This window comes from Primulina tabacum, chromosome 1 (assembly GCF_025594145.1).
Source record: "Primulina tabacum isolate GXHZ01 chromosome 1, ASM2559414v2, whole genome shotgun sequence".
Classification (NCBI taxonomy): domain Eukaryota; kingdom Viridiplantae; phylum Streptophyta; class Magnoliopsida; order Lamiales; family Gesneriaceae; genus Primulina; species Primulina tabacum.
Window position 1 is genome coordinate 24,856,415 of NC_134550.1, and position 11,202 is coordinate 24,867,616.

General features: G+C 34.8%; 1 long non-coding RNA gene across 1 annotated transcript; it reads right to left on the reverse strand.

Annotated features, from left to right (window-relative positions):
* Positions 1–3,437: 3,437 nt before the first annotated feature.
* Positions 3,438–4,806, reverse strand: LOC142518491 (uncharacterized). The gene is made up of 3 exons (XR_012813558.1): positions 3,982–4,806; positions 3,786–3,894; positions 3,438–3,678 (listed from the first exon to the last, which is right to left on the reverse strand). It is a non-coding gene; the product is annotated as an uncharacterized LOC142518491 (long non-coding RNA).
* Positions 4,807–11,202: the final 6,396 nt, after the last annotated feature.

Here is an 11,202-nt window from a genome sequence, read left to right on the forward strand (position 1 = left end):
TTTGAGACTGTGCCTGATGGATGAGACGTGAGTTGCTTCGTTATCTGCCCCACTTGCAACTCAAGGATTTTCAAGGAAGCACCAATACTTGCCATGTGGGTCTCTAGGTTGTCAAGCCTAGACTCAGTCCTAGCCATCCTCTTACCAGATTCAGAAAAGAATGTCCCAACCAAGTCCTCAAATGATGGCTTCCCTTCCCCATTTGATATATTGAACCCCGGTGGAGGATTCAACACATTCTTATTATTTGCGTATGAAAAATTCTCATGATTTCTCAATCCCGGATGATAAATATTAGGGGGAGGGTTACCTCGATATCCTCCATAGCCTCCAAAGTTTTTGTTGTTGATGTATTGGACTTCTTCAAGAACATGTGTTTCTTCAACAACAAGCGGTGGTCCCTCAGTGTTTGATGTACTCACTTTATTCATGGTTGCTATCTATGTAGTCAACGCTGAGACTTGCGCAGTAAGTGATGTGATAGGATACACGGCATAAACTCCAGCTGTCCTCTTTACTCCTGACCTTTCAGACGGCCATTGGTAGCTATTAATAGTCATCTGCTCAAGCAAGTCATAGGCTTGAGCAGGTGATTTGGCAAAGATCGTGCCACCTGCCGCTACATCCACTTTTGTCCGTGTCTGACCATTCAATCCATTATAAAACAACTCAATCTGCACCCAGTCTTCAAAACCATGATTCGGGCACCTCCGCAACAACTTTTTATACCTTTCCCAAGCTTCATACAACTGCTCGAATTCAGTCTGTCTAAAAGTGATGATCTCAATCTTCAATTGTGCAGACTTAGCAGGGGGGAAATATTTAGAAAGGAACTTCGTCGCCAGCTCCTGCCATGTCGTGATGCTCCCTAACGGCAATGATTGGAGCCATCCTCTTGCTTGGTTCCTGAGAGAAAATGGAAACAAACGCAATCTAATAATATCGTCAGGAACATTATTAATTTTTACCGTATCTGTGATTTCCAAGAAGGTTCTCAGGTGAACGTGAGGATCTGAAGTAGCAGTTCCAGCGAACTGGTTTTGTTGAACCATATTGATCAGAGCAGGCTTCAGCTCGAAATTGTTGGCATTTATGCTCCCCCGAGCAATGCCAGAATAATGTGCATTGATCACTAATCTGAAGTGAGCTCTGATCGGTATAGTCTTTGGCGGCATATGTCTGTCATTCTCTCTGTGTTCATCCATTGCTTGTATCTGTTCTCTTCTTACTTTTCTTAATCTTCTAGCACTCCTTTCGATATCCGGATAAAAAATAAGCGAATCAAAGTTTTGCGATCTTAGCATGCACTGTCAGGCAGAAAAATTTAAAAACTCAATCAATATAAAATAAAATAAAAATAAAAGCTCTAAATTAAAATCTAGACTAATTGGTAACAATACTGATATAAATTAAAATTTTGACACTCCCCGGCAACGACGCCAAAAACTTGTTGCGTGTTTTCTTGATTGCTCGCAAGCGCACGATGTCAAGTTATAGTAAAATGAAGTTTTGAGTACGAATGTCGATCCCACGAGGAGTGTAAACTAAAATTATATCAATGCTTGTAATTAAATAGTCTCAACTTTATTTAGAAAAAATCAAAAGAGATTTGGTTTACTTAATCGAATTAATTGAAAATAAAGAATTAATCTAATCACTGAGTTGAGAAATAACAATGAGAGAAAATATCTAGAGAAATGATTTCACTAAGTTTCCACGATAATTATTCCCAGTTAAATTTATATTCATAATTCCAATTATTTAATGACCAAGAACACTTAATTATTTTATTCCCCCTTTCCCAAGTAACGAATAAACTGTATCAATCAGACTTCTATTCTTATATTTCTAGTTAAAATCTCAGTTTCATTGGTAATTGCAAACAATGTTCTTAGCTAAGCCTCGCTAAAGTTATACGCCTTCCGAACGCTATAAACATTTAACGATGTATCTCTAATGATCTATAATCCCAGTCCCTCTCCCGAGTTATAGAATTAATCAAACAACACACATTTTATGGCCAGTAAATTGCAGTGAAATAAACACAGAGAAACACAATTAAATATAAAATGGAATTCAATCATATGAAATAACCACGTCAAATTATCGTATCCACAAAGCTACATCATTCTCAAGACTGCAGAATTAGTTCATCACGAAATCCAAATGAAAACAAGACATGTTCAACATTTTAGACATCGTAACACAATAAAATATAGAAAGCGAAAGAAGAGATGACAAATCAGAAGTAGCGTCTCCGTCCCTAGATTCGTTGTTCTTCGTCTTTGTGATCTCTATTCATGCTTCTTCCCGTTTTGTGCGTGTGCTCTGCGGCTCTCGCGTGTCAATTTCTCTCACGGCGGCTAACCCTCTCGTATATTTCTTTCCCAAGGTGGCCGACACCCTTTTCTGACCTAGCTCGCGCAATTTATACTTTGCTAGACGCACGGCGCGTGCGGTTGTGCGTGAGGTGGCACGGTCGCGCGTGCCTTTATGTCGATCTTCTTGCATATCGTCGCGCGCGGCTGCGCGTGATCTCGCACGGCCGCGCGCGAGCGCATGGTTGAATGTTTATGCACTTAATGGTACTCTGTTTTCTTGCATCCACTAGGCTTCGTGTGCACTATTTTCTCCTTTCCTGAAATGACAACAAAAATAAACCAAAAAATGCATAATTCCATTCGAAACTAACATGATTCAAAATGGATTCTAATATAAATTAAATGCAAATCTTACACTTATCAGGAACACACAATATAAAAGTCATTTTACCACACATATGAAAGGGATCGAATTGATTAAATTGAGAATAAAATTAAAAAAACAACAATATAATTAAATTAGTGTAGTAAAGGTTCATAACGCAAATTATCAAATGTGCCTAATTTAGAATGAGTTGATAAATGGAACAAACAGAGGGATAATGGATTTGAGGACTATTGCATAACTAATGCATTCTTTCAAATGCTAATGTTTTCGTTTGCCCATAAACAAGTTTCCCAACAAGATGAAGATTACTCACCTAGTTTTAAGAAGAAGAAAAGAAAAATCAATCTGAATTCTCATCATCTGTTTCATTGTTTAGCAATGGTATGCCCTCAACTATTGATCCATCTACATAAGTTCTTATCAACTCAATATCTATTCCATTTACATCAACTAACAGCGACTGCACACCAGAAAATTATTATGACTGAAATGCGTTGTATCAAAATTCATCTCTTGGTGTGTGACAAATGATACAATATCAGTTCTCATCTTTTGGATCACATACATAATAGACCATTTGAGCTTGTGAAGCCAGAATAAAAGGTTCATGTTCTCCTGTATGTATCAAACGTGAAAAATTCACGATTTCGAATCCTAACAGATGAATTTTGACTCTATTAGTAATTTTAACCCAATCACATCGAAAAAGAACGATTCGTCCACGACCACCATAATCAAGTGAGATAACATCAGATAATCGACCATAATAGGTTGACACGTGATCATCATTATCATGAGCAGATTGCACCATGACCCTGCTATTCTAATTTTTTTGTTTTGTTCAGATTCCACTCTGCGAAATGCGAAACCATTTATATTGAACTCATGATAACGGAATGCCACAGAATTGGGACCACATGAAAGTGCTCTTAGATCTAAGTCATCAATCTGTTCATTTGTTCGATCAACCTACATTATACAAATAATTTCAAAAATTATCATATATGAATCTTAAAGAATTGAGTTTTCTATCGATGAACATGTGATGTAAAAATACATAATCATAAATTACTTACTCTTTCTGCAAACTAGCCACCAAATTGCATTCGTACCAAAACATCCAATTCAGAATTAGTTGGAGGACGACCATATCTATGTCTTCTCTTCAACTCGTTCTTAAATTTTCTATTCAATGGTAGCAAAAACTGAAAGTTAGAAACTTTCATCGATGATAAAAACAACAAACAAATTTTTTTAAAAAAGTATACATACTCACGATATGGATTCAACATTGTACAGTTCGAAAGGATATATATATGAGCTTGATTTAGAGTTTTGACATCCAAGGTGACTACTTGGCGCCCTTTCGTAGGTCGTCCTACTTGTGGAAACATTGGTAATGAAGGAAACTCAAAATTTGATATCTCTTTGTGTCTTGTTTCATTAATGTAGAATGTGTTATCACCCTCAAAATAACGAGAACAAAATACAACACATTCATCTGCCAAATATGCCTCTACAATGTATGCCTTTGGTCGTGCTATATTTCTAAAAAAAAATTAAGTTTACAAAGATATCTTTCTATTGGATACATTCATCGATAATGTACTGGTCCAGCTACTCTTGCCTTGTATGCTAAATGTACAACCAAATGCACCATTATTGTAAAAAAATATGGTGGAAAAATTCTTTACTACTGACAGAAAGCCAGTATAACCCCTTCTTCAGCTTTCTGTAACTCATCTTCTCGTAAGAACTTTCCACACACTGCCGTAAAATATTCACACAAAATAATTAATGGTGCAACAACCTTTTTTTACAACACTCAACGAAGTGCAATTGGAAGGAAATATTCCATAATGACATGACAATCATGGCTTTTTAAACCCATTATTCTACAACGTCCAACATCAACATACTTTGACATGTCGGATGGCATACCATCAGGGACATGTATATCTTTAAGAATCGAACAAAATATTTTCTTCTCAGGTTTACTCAAAGAATTACAAGCAGTTGGAAAATAATTTGTACCATCTGGTTGTTTCTATAGCCATAATAGTTTTATAATACCTAAAATTTTAAAAATCTCTGCACGCAGCAACATTATCTTTGTTCTTGGTTGGATCATTTAAAAGTGTGCCAACGATATTGTCACAAACATTTTTTTCAATATTCATGGGATCCAAATTATGTCTGATCAAATTAAACTCCCAGGAAGACTAAAAAATATACTTCTTTTAGGCCACAATTGTTCAATTGACCCAGTTTTTATTAGTACAGTTGGCTTTGATGCATTACTCTTACCAAACAATACATTTTTGTTTAGAGTCATTTTAAGAACATCAGATCCAGACAACGATGTCAGATCTAACTTACTTAGCTCTGGATTGCCATATCTCGCCATTTTTCGAATTTCTGTATCTGGAGATAAGAAGCGACGACGCCCTCTAAATGACCACGTTTTGTCATTCTTCAATTACAACGCATATGTCTTATCAGCACATGTTGGACATGCATTTTTTGCATATGGGTTCCATGCAAATAAACATCCTAAACCAGGAAAGTCACTGACTGTCCAAAGTAATGCAGGGTGCATATGAAACATTTTTTGCTGCAAGCATCATATGTCGGCATCCCATTTTCCCACAGACTTTTCAGCTCAGCCAATAAAGGTTGTAAGTACACATCGATATCATTTCCAGGTGCTTTTGGGCCTGAAATTAAGGTGGAAAAAATAATTGAATGAGATTTCATGGAATCCCAAGGTGGCAAATTGTAAGGTATTAAGACAATGGGCCAAGTACTGTGTGACATATTTTGATTTTTAAAAGGATTAAATCTGTCAGCAGCGAGTCCCAATCGTATATTTTGAACATCATATGCAAAGTCATGATGTCTTTCATCAAATGCCTTCCATGCTTGTGAATCAGCTGGATGCCTCAGAATTCCATCCACAACCTATTTCTTAGAATGTCATTGCATGTTTTTAGCTGTCTTAGTTGACATGAATAATAGTTGTAATCTTGGTTTTATAGGAAAATACCATAATATCTTGGCTGGAGTCTTCTCCAAAAGACATTTTGTCCACCTTTACTTGACTTCTTGGTTTGTTTCTGCAAGTCCTTTCATCTTGAGAGGTTACACACTTTGCAATCTTGTTCATTCTAATTTTCTCCCCCGATAAATTATGCAATCATTTGGACAAGCATGTATTTTTTCATACCCAAGTCCAAGTTTAGAAATTAATTTTTTAGCCTTACAAAAAGAATTAGGTACTTGTGCTTCAAATGGAAGTGCTCGGCGAAGAAAATCCAACAATTTCATGAATGATTTATCACCCCATTTTCCACTCATTTTCAACTGAAATAACTCAACAAGGAACGTTAATTTTTAAAACTCTGTGCATACCAATCGATAAAAATCTTCAATATTAGAGTCATACCCCATATGACTTGTTGATGCACCAGCGTATTTCTCATTATTCATAAACGATTCTTCAGGAATCCCAAGTGCTTCACGTAACATTTCTTGTATCATAGGTTCATGATTAGCCATACTAGAAACCTCCTTAGAAGAAGCCGAAAGATCGTTGCTTACGCTATCATGAGATTTTATAATAAGTTTTTCTCCTTGAAAACTCCAAATACGATAATCTCGTAAAATTCCATTTATCAACAGATGTTCGTGTAGTGTCACACGATCATGATTCAATGAGTTTATGCATTAGCAACAAGGACACGGCTTTGTGTCTTCGTCATTTTTGTCATCAAATGCGTAAAGTAAAAAGTGTAGGACTCCAACTCGATACTCAAGACTACCGTGGGGATAGTCCATCCAAGCCTTCTCCATCCGAACCTATTAAATTATTTTAACTAATTCGAATACATATATGTAATAATGAATACATCGAACAGTAAATCACATTCAAGGAATTTTAAATATCTATACTATACTAATCGAGTACAATAATTTTTAGAATTTATCGAATGCCAATATAATTCAACTAAAATTAATTAAAATCACACTCTATGTTTCTAAACTGAAGAATTTTTTCCAACCATTGTCCAAAAAAATATATTTCTCGTTTAATATATGTTCTATAAAGTAGATTACTCATCCTAGAAAATATTAACTGATTTTATATGTACAATTTAAAAAACTTGGAAACTATCAAATAGGGATTAACTTGCAATCTTGAAAAAAATATTTTTTTACAGCTCTTAAATTATTTTAAAAAGAATTAGATCACATCTTTATTTAAAAATAACATAGATTTCGATACTTTGAGCAAGCTACTAATATGCTAGCTTCATTCAACTAGAAAAAATAATATGTAATCCTACGCAGCTAGGCAACAACAAAATGATTAAATCCTTAAGTATTCGAAGACGGGAGAATCTTAAATAGGAGACATGGTGCAAGGAAAAAAACAATTGTGATGAACATCATCAACTTCGTCGAAGCTGTTCCACAAACGCTCCTACAATTCGAACCCATTACAAACGGTGTCGTGACACCACTCTGGCTGCTACATTTATTTGGAGCGGTTAAGAAAACGCTCCTAGAAGACCGGTTTTAATATATTGTTGTTTTGTAGTGTTGAATCGTGTGCGGTCGGTTCAAGGAATGTCAAGGGCGGTTTGAAACTTCCTAAACCAATTCCATATCATGTTAAATGTTATTTTCAGAAGTTTTAATGTACCTGCATGTTTGTGCTATTTTTAGCAATCTGGACGTATACGAATGATATAAGCTATTTTTGAAAGTTTTAAAGAATATGAAAAGTTATGCATGTTTTTAAGAAATGATAAAGTAAAGGAAAACATTTTGAGGAATGTGAATTTATTGTGACGTAAAAGTAGTAAGAGATCCGTTTAAAACGAGAACGGTGAACTTGAAATTAAAAGGGAGTGAACCGTCGAAAACGGGGGCAGGAATCTCAATGATAATGGATTCAATGAAGAAGTGAATGGTGAAGTTATTTTATGATAGTCGAAAGGATCATCGAAAAAGTGAACGTTGAACCTGATGGCCTGGTACTATGGTTTATATATTGATCAATCGACTGAATGTTGTCACTATCGAGGATAAGACTTCAACTAAAAAAAAAAAAAATTTATGGAAAATTTCATATTTATGCATGATTTATAAAATTGCTTATTTTTGAAAGCTTCGTGCTTGCACGACAAATCTATTTTTAGTAAACGTATTTATACGTATGTGATTGTATAGTTATATATTTGCTATATTAGGTTTGAGCATACTAAGTCATTAGACTCACTAGGTTTGAATGGGTGCAGGTGAGGATGATGTTTAGGAAGGTACTGATGATTGAGTGGATCGGGTCCGACAGTACACTCCCGAGGGACTTTTATTTTATGCACTACTAGATTTCTATTTAAATTATTTAAGCAAAAGTTGAGGATTATTTTATGACGAATTTTTGCTTGTTTTGAAACTTTGACATTGTATACTTTTGGAGTTATCGTACGTTGTTACGATCAACGATTCATGGAGCTTTTATGCATTTCAGATTTTTGGATGATAAAATATTTTTTAAATGTGATGGTTTCGAATTTTAAAGGAAAAGTTTATAAAAAAAATTAGTAGTATTTTAAAGTAAAAAGTAAGATATGTTTCAGTAGGACTCTTCCTTTGCTTTAATAAAAATAATAACTAGGGTTTAGTTTAATTAAAATACAATTTAAAATCACTAATTAAGCTCACAAATTTTAAATTACTAATTAAGCCTTCTTATTTTAAATTAAGAATCCTACAATTTTAAAATTCTACCCATAATTAAATATTACTTCATTAGATTAATTAAGTCATAAAAATAGTTATTATAATATTTCATTTCGAGATGATGTATTTAAATTCCTTAATTTTGAATTTTGCTAAATAAAATGCCTAACGTCTCTTTTGCACCTGATGATTTAATTTTAACCCTTAAATGCTAAAATTTATAAATCCATTAAAATATTAATTTATTGGCTTAAAATAAAAATATAACTTAATTTTTTAGCATCCTAGTTGTCTCTGAACTCCTTTCCCGATTCGGCATCGAATATTCGTCTGAAGAACTGAAAATTGAGAAAACATTTTAAATTGAATAGTAAAATAAATATATATACATTTAAAATAATTTAACACATAGCATGCATTACTTAGATTATTGATTAAATAAATAAATTATTTCGATCACGCACGAGGTTTACGTGTACCAGTTCTTGAGCACTACAGTTCCTCCCCGCTTAATAAATTTCATCCTCGAAATTAAAGCTTACCAAACAACTGTGGGTAGCGACTCCTCATGTCGGCTTCGGTCTCCGAAGTAGCTATCTCGTTGAAATGGTTCAGCCACTTGATCTTGACAAACTTGGTAACTTTGTTCCATAGTCTCCTCTCCTGTCTATTTAAAATATGAATAGGATTTTCATCGTATGACAGCTTCGGTGATAGCTGTAACGTTTCAAAGCATTGTACATGTGAAGGATTGACCATGTACCTTATTAGCATTGAAACGTGGGACATGTTGTGAACATCTGCCAGATTCGGAGGCAGTGGTACTCGATAGGCTAGTGTTTCAACTTTCTCAATAATCTCGAATGGTCCTATGAATCTCGGACTCAACTTGCCTTTCTTACGAAATCTTATAACACTTTTCATAGGTTTTATTTTACGAAGACGTGGTCTCCTACGACAAATTCAAGGTCTCTTCTTCTCTTGTTAGCGTAGCTCTTTTAATGACTCTGAGCAGTTGACCAACGATTTTGGTTGGGAATAATTCTAGCAAGCGTACTAGGTCAAGTTATAGTAAATGGAAAACAAGTCCAAGTATCGATCCCACAGAGACTAATATTTAAGTACTAAGATTTTAAATTATTCGATTTAATCTAGACAAACAATAACAAGTGATTTGATGATAATTTAACTTAATTCAATTAAAATAATTTATGCTAAATTAATGATTATGATCGAATTTGCAGAACAGTGAGGAACTTGGGGATTTTCAAATTTAAATAAAATGACCGGGAACACACAACGGTACCAAACCTTGATTATTGTCACACATTGGAGTTAAATAACCACGTATTATTGATATCACGATGAAATTCTCTAATTTAACTATAAATCTATTTCTAGAATTTTTAATCATATTTTCATTTAATAGTCCAATTATGTCTAATTGAATTTAATTAAACAAAAACGTATTATTCAAAGATAGAATCACAGCTGTCGCCTAAAATCGCACATTGAAACCGAATACTATTTCTAGTCGATTTAACCATGTGTTTATTAATATTTTTGAAGCTAAATTCAATCTATTCTCTTTCGAGTCAAGATGGAACAACAGACATGCAAATAATTGGCCAAATTAAAAGAACGAAAATTACGCAAACATTAATCAATAACATAGAATAAATTCGTAAATCAAATAATCCGTTGAATGAACAAGAACAAAGGTTTGTCCCTATCGTGGTCCCGATCACAAGAAAAACTACTCCATAAATTTGAAACTAGAAGAAAAACTAATATTCGAATTCATGACTAAAAATAAGAAAATAGAAGAGGAGAAAATCTCAGCAATGGTGCGCGAATCTTGCGTGTAAAGCACGTTTTTCCTCCCGTTTCTCCAAGCTCTAGCTGCCGCCTTTTGTTCTTCTTTTCTCAATGAAAACGTTGTTCAGCCCAAAAAAAAGGTCCCACAATGATCTAGGTTTTCCCTTTTTATATCTCTCAAAAATCTCTCCAAAATCTTCCCAAATCTGAGTCTGATCTCAAGGGCACGGACCCCGTGCATACATCATGGGAGGGGTCCGTGTAGACTCTGTCAAAAATTTCTTTCCGGAAACGCTGGACACGGACCCCGTGTAGAGGTCCGTCTCGGGGTCCGTGTATTTTCTCTGTGATATTCATTCTCGGATGCTGATGGACACGGACCCCGTGTATTGGTTCGTCATGGGGTCCTTGTAGACTCTGTCAAAATCTTCCCTCGGCTTCTAAGGCACGAATCCTTACACGGGGTCCTTGTAGGGGTCCGGATTCTTCTTTTTGCTATTTTCCTATTTTTCCGGTTGTTTCTGACATGGCATTGCGAAGCTTGACTTTTCTTTCTTTTCTTTGGCTTTTATCATCTTTTGGTCAAACCTACAAATAGCAATAATAACACTAATAAAGCGCGAAAGGCAGAATAAAAAATGCTAGATAAGCACGAATACGACAAAATAAAGTCCCTAACGCGCTATATAATTCGTGCTTATCAATTCCCCCACACTTAACCTTTGTTCGTCCTCGAACAAATCAGATATGAAATAAAGATGAGACATATATTAGATTCAGAACTCAAGTACCACAATCAAAACTTCTCAATTTGTCAAACTCATTCAACCCCAGTTAAAAGATCATGCTTCGAATATCACAAGATTCGTTTTCGTCGCAATTTAAGATTCAAACATTTCCCAGTAAAGATCAACAGAATGAGATGTG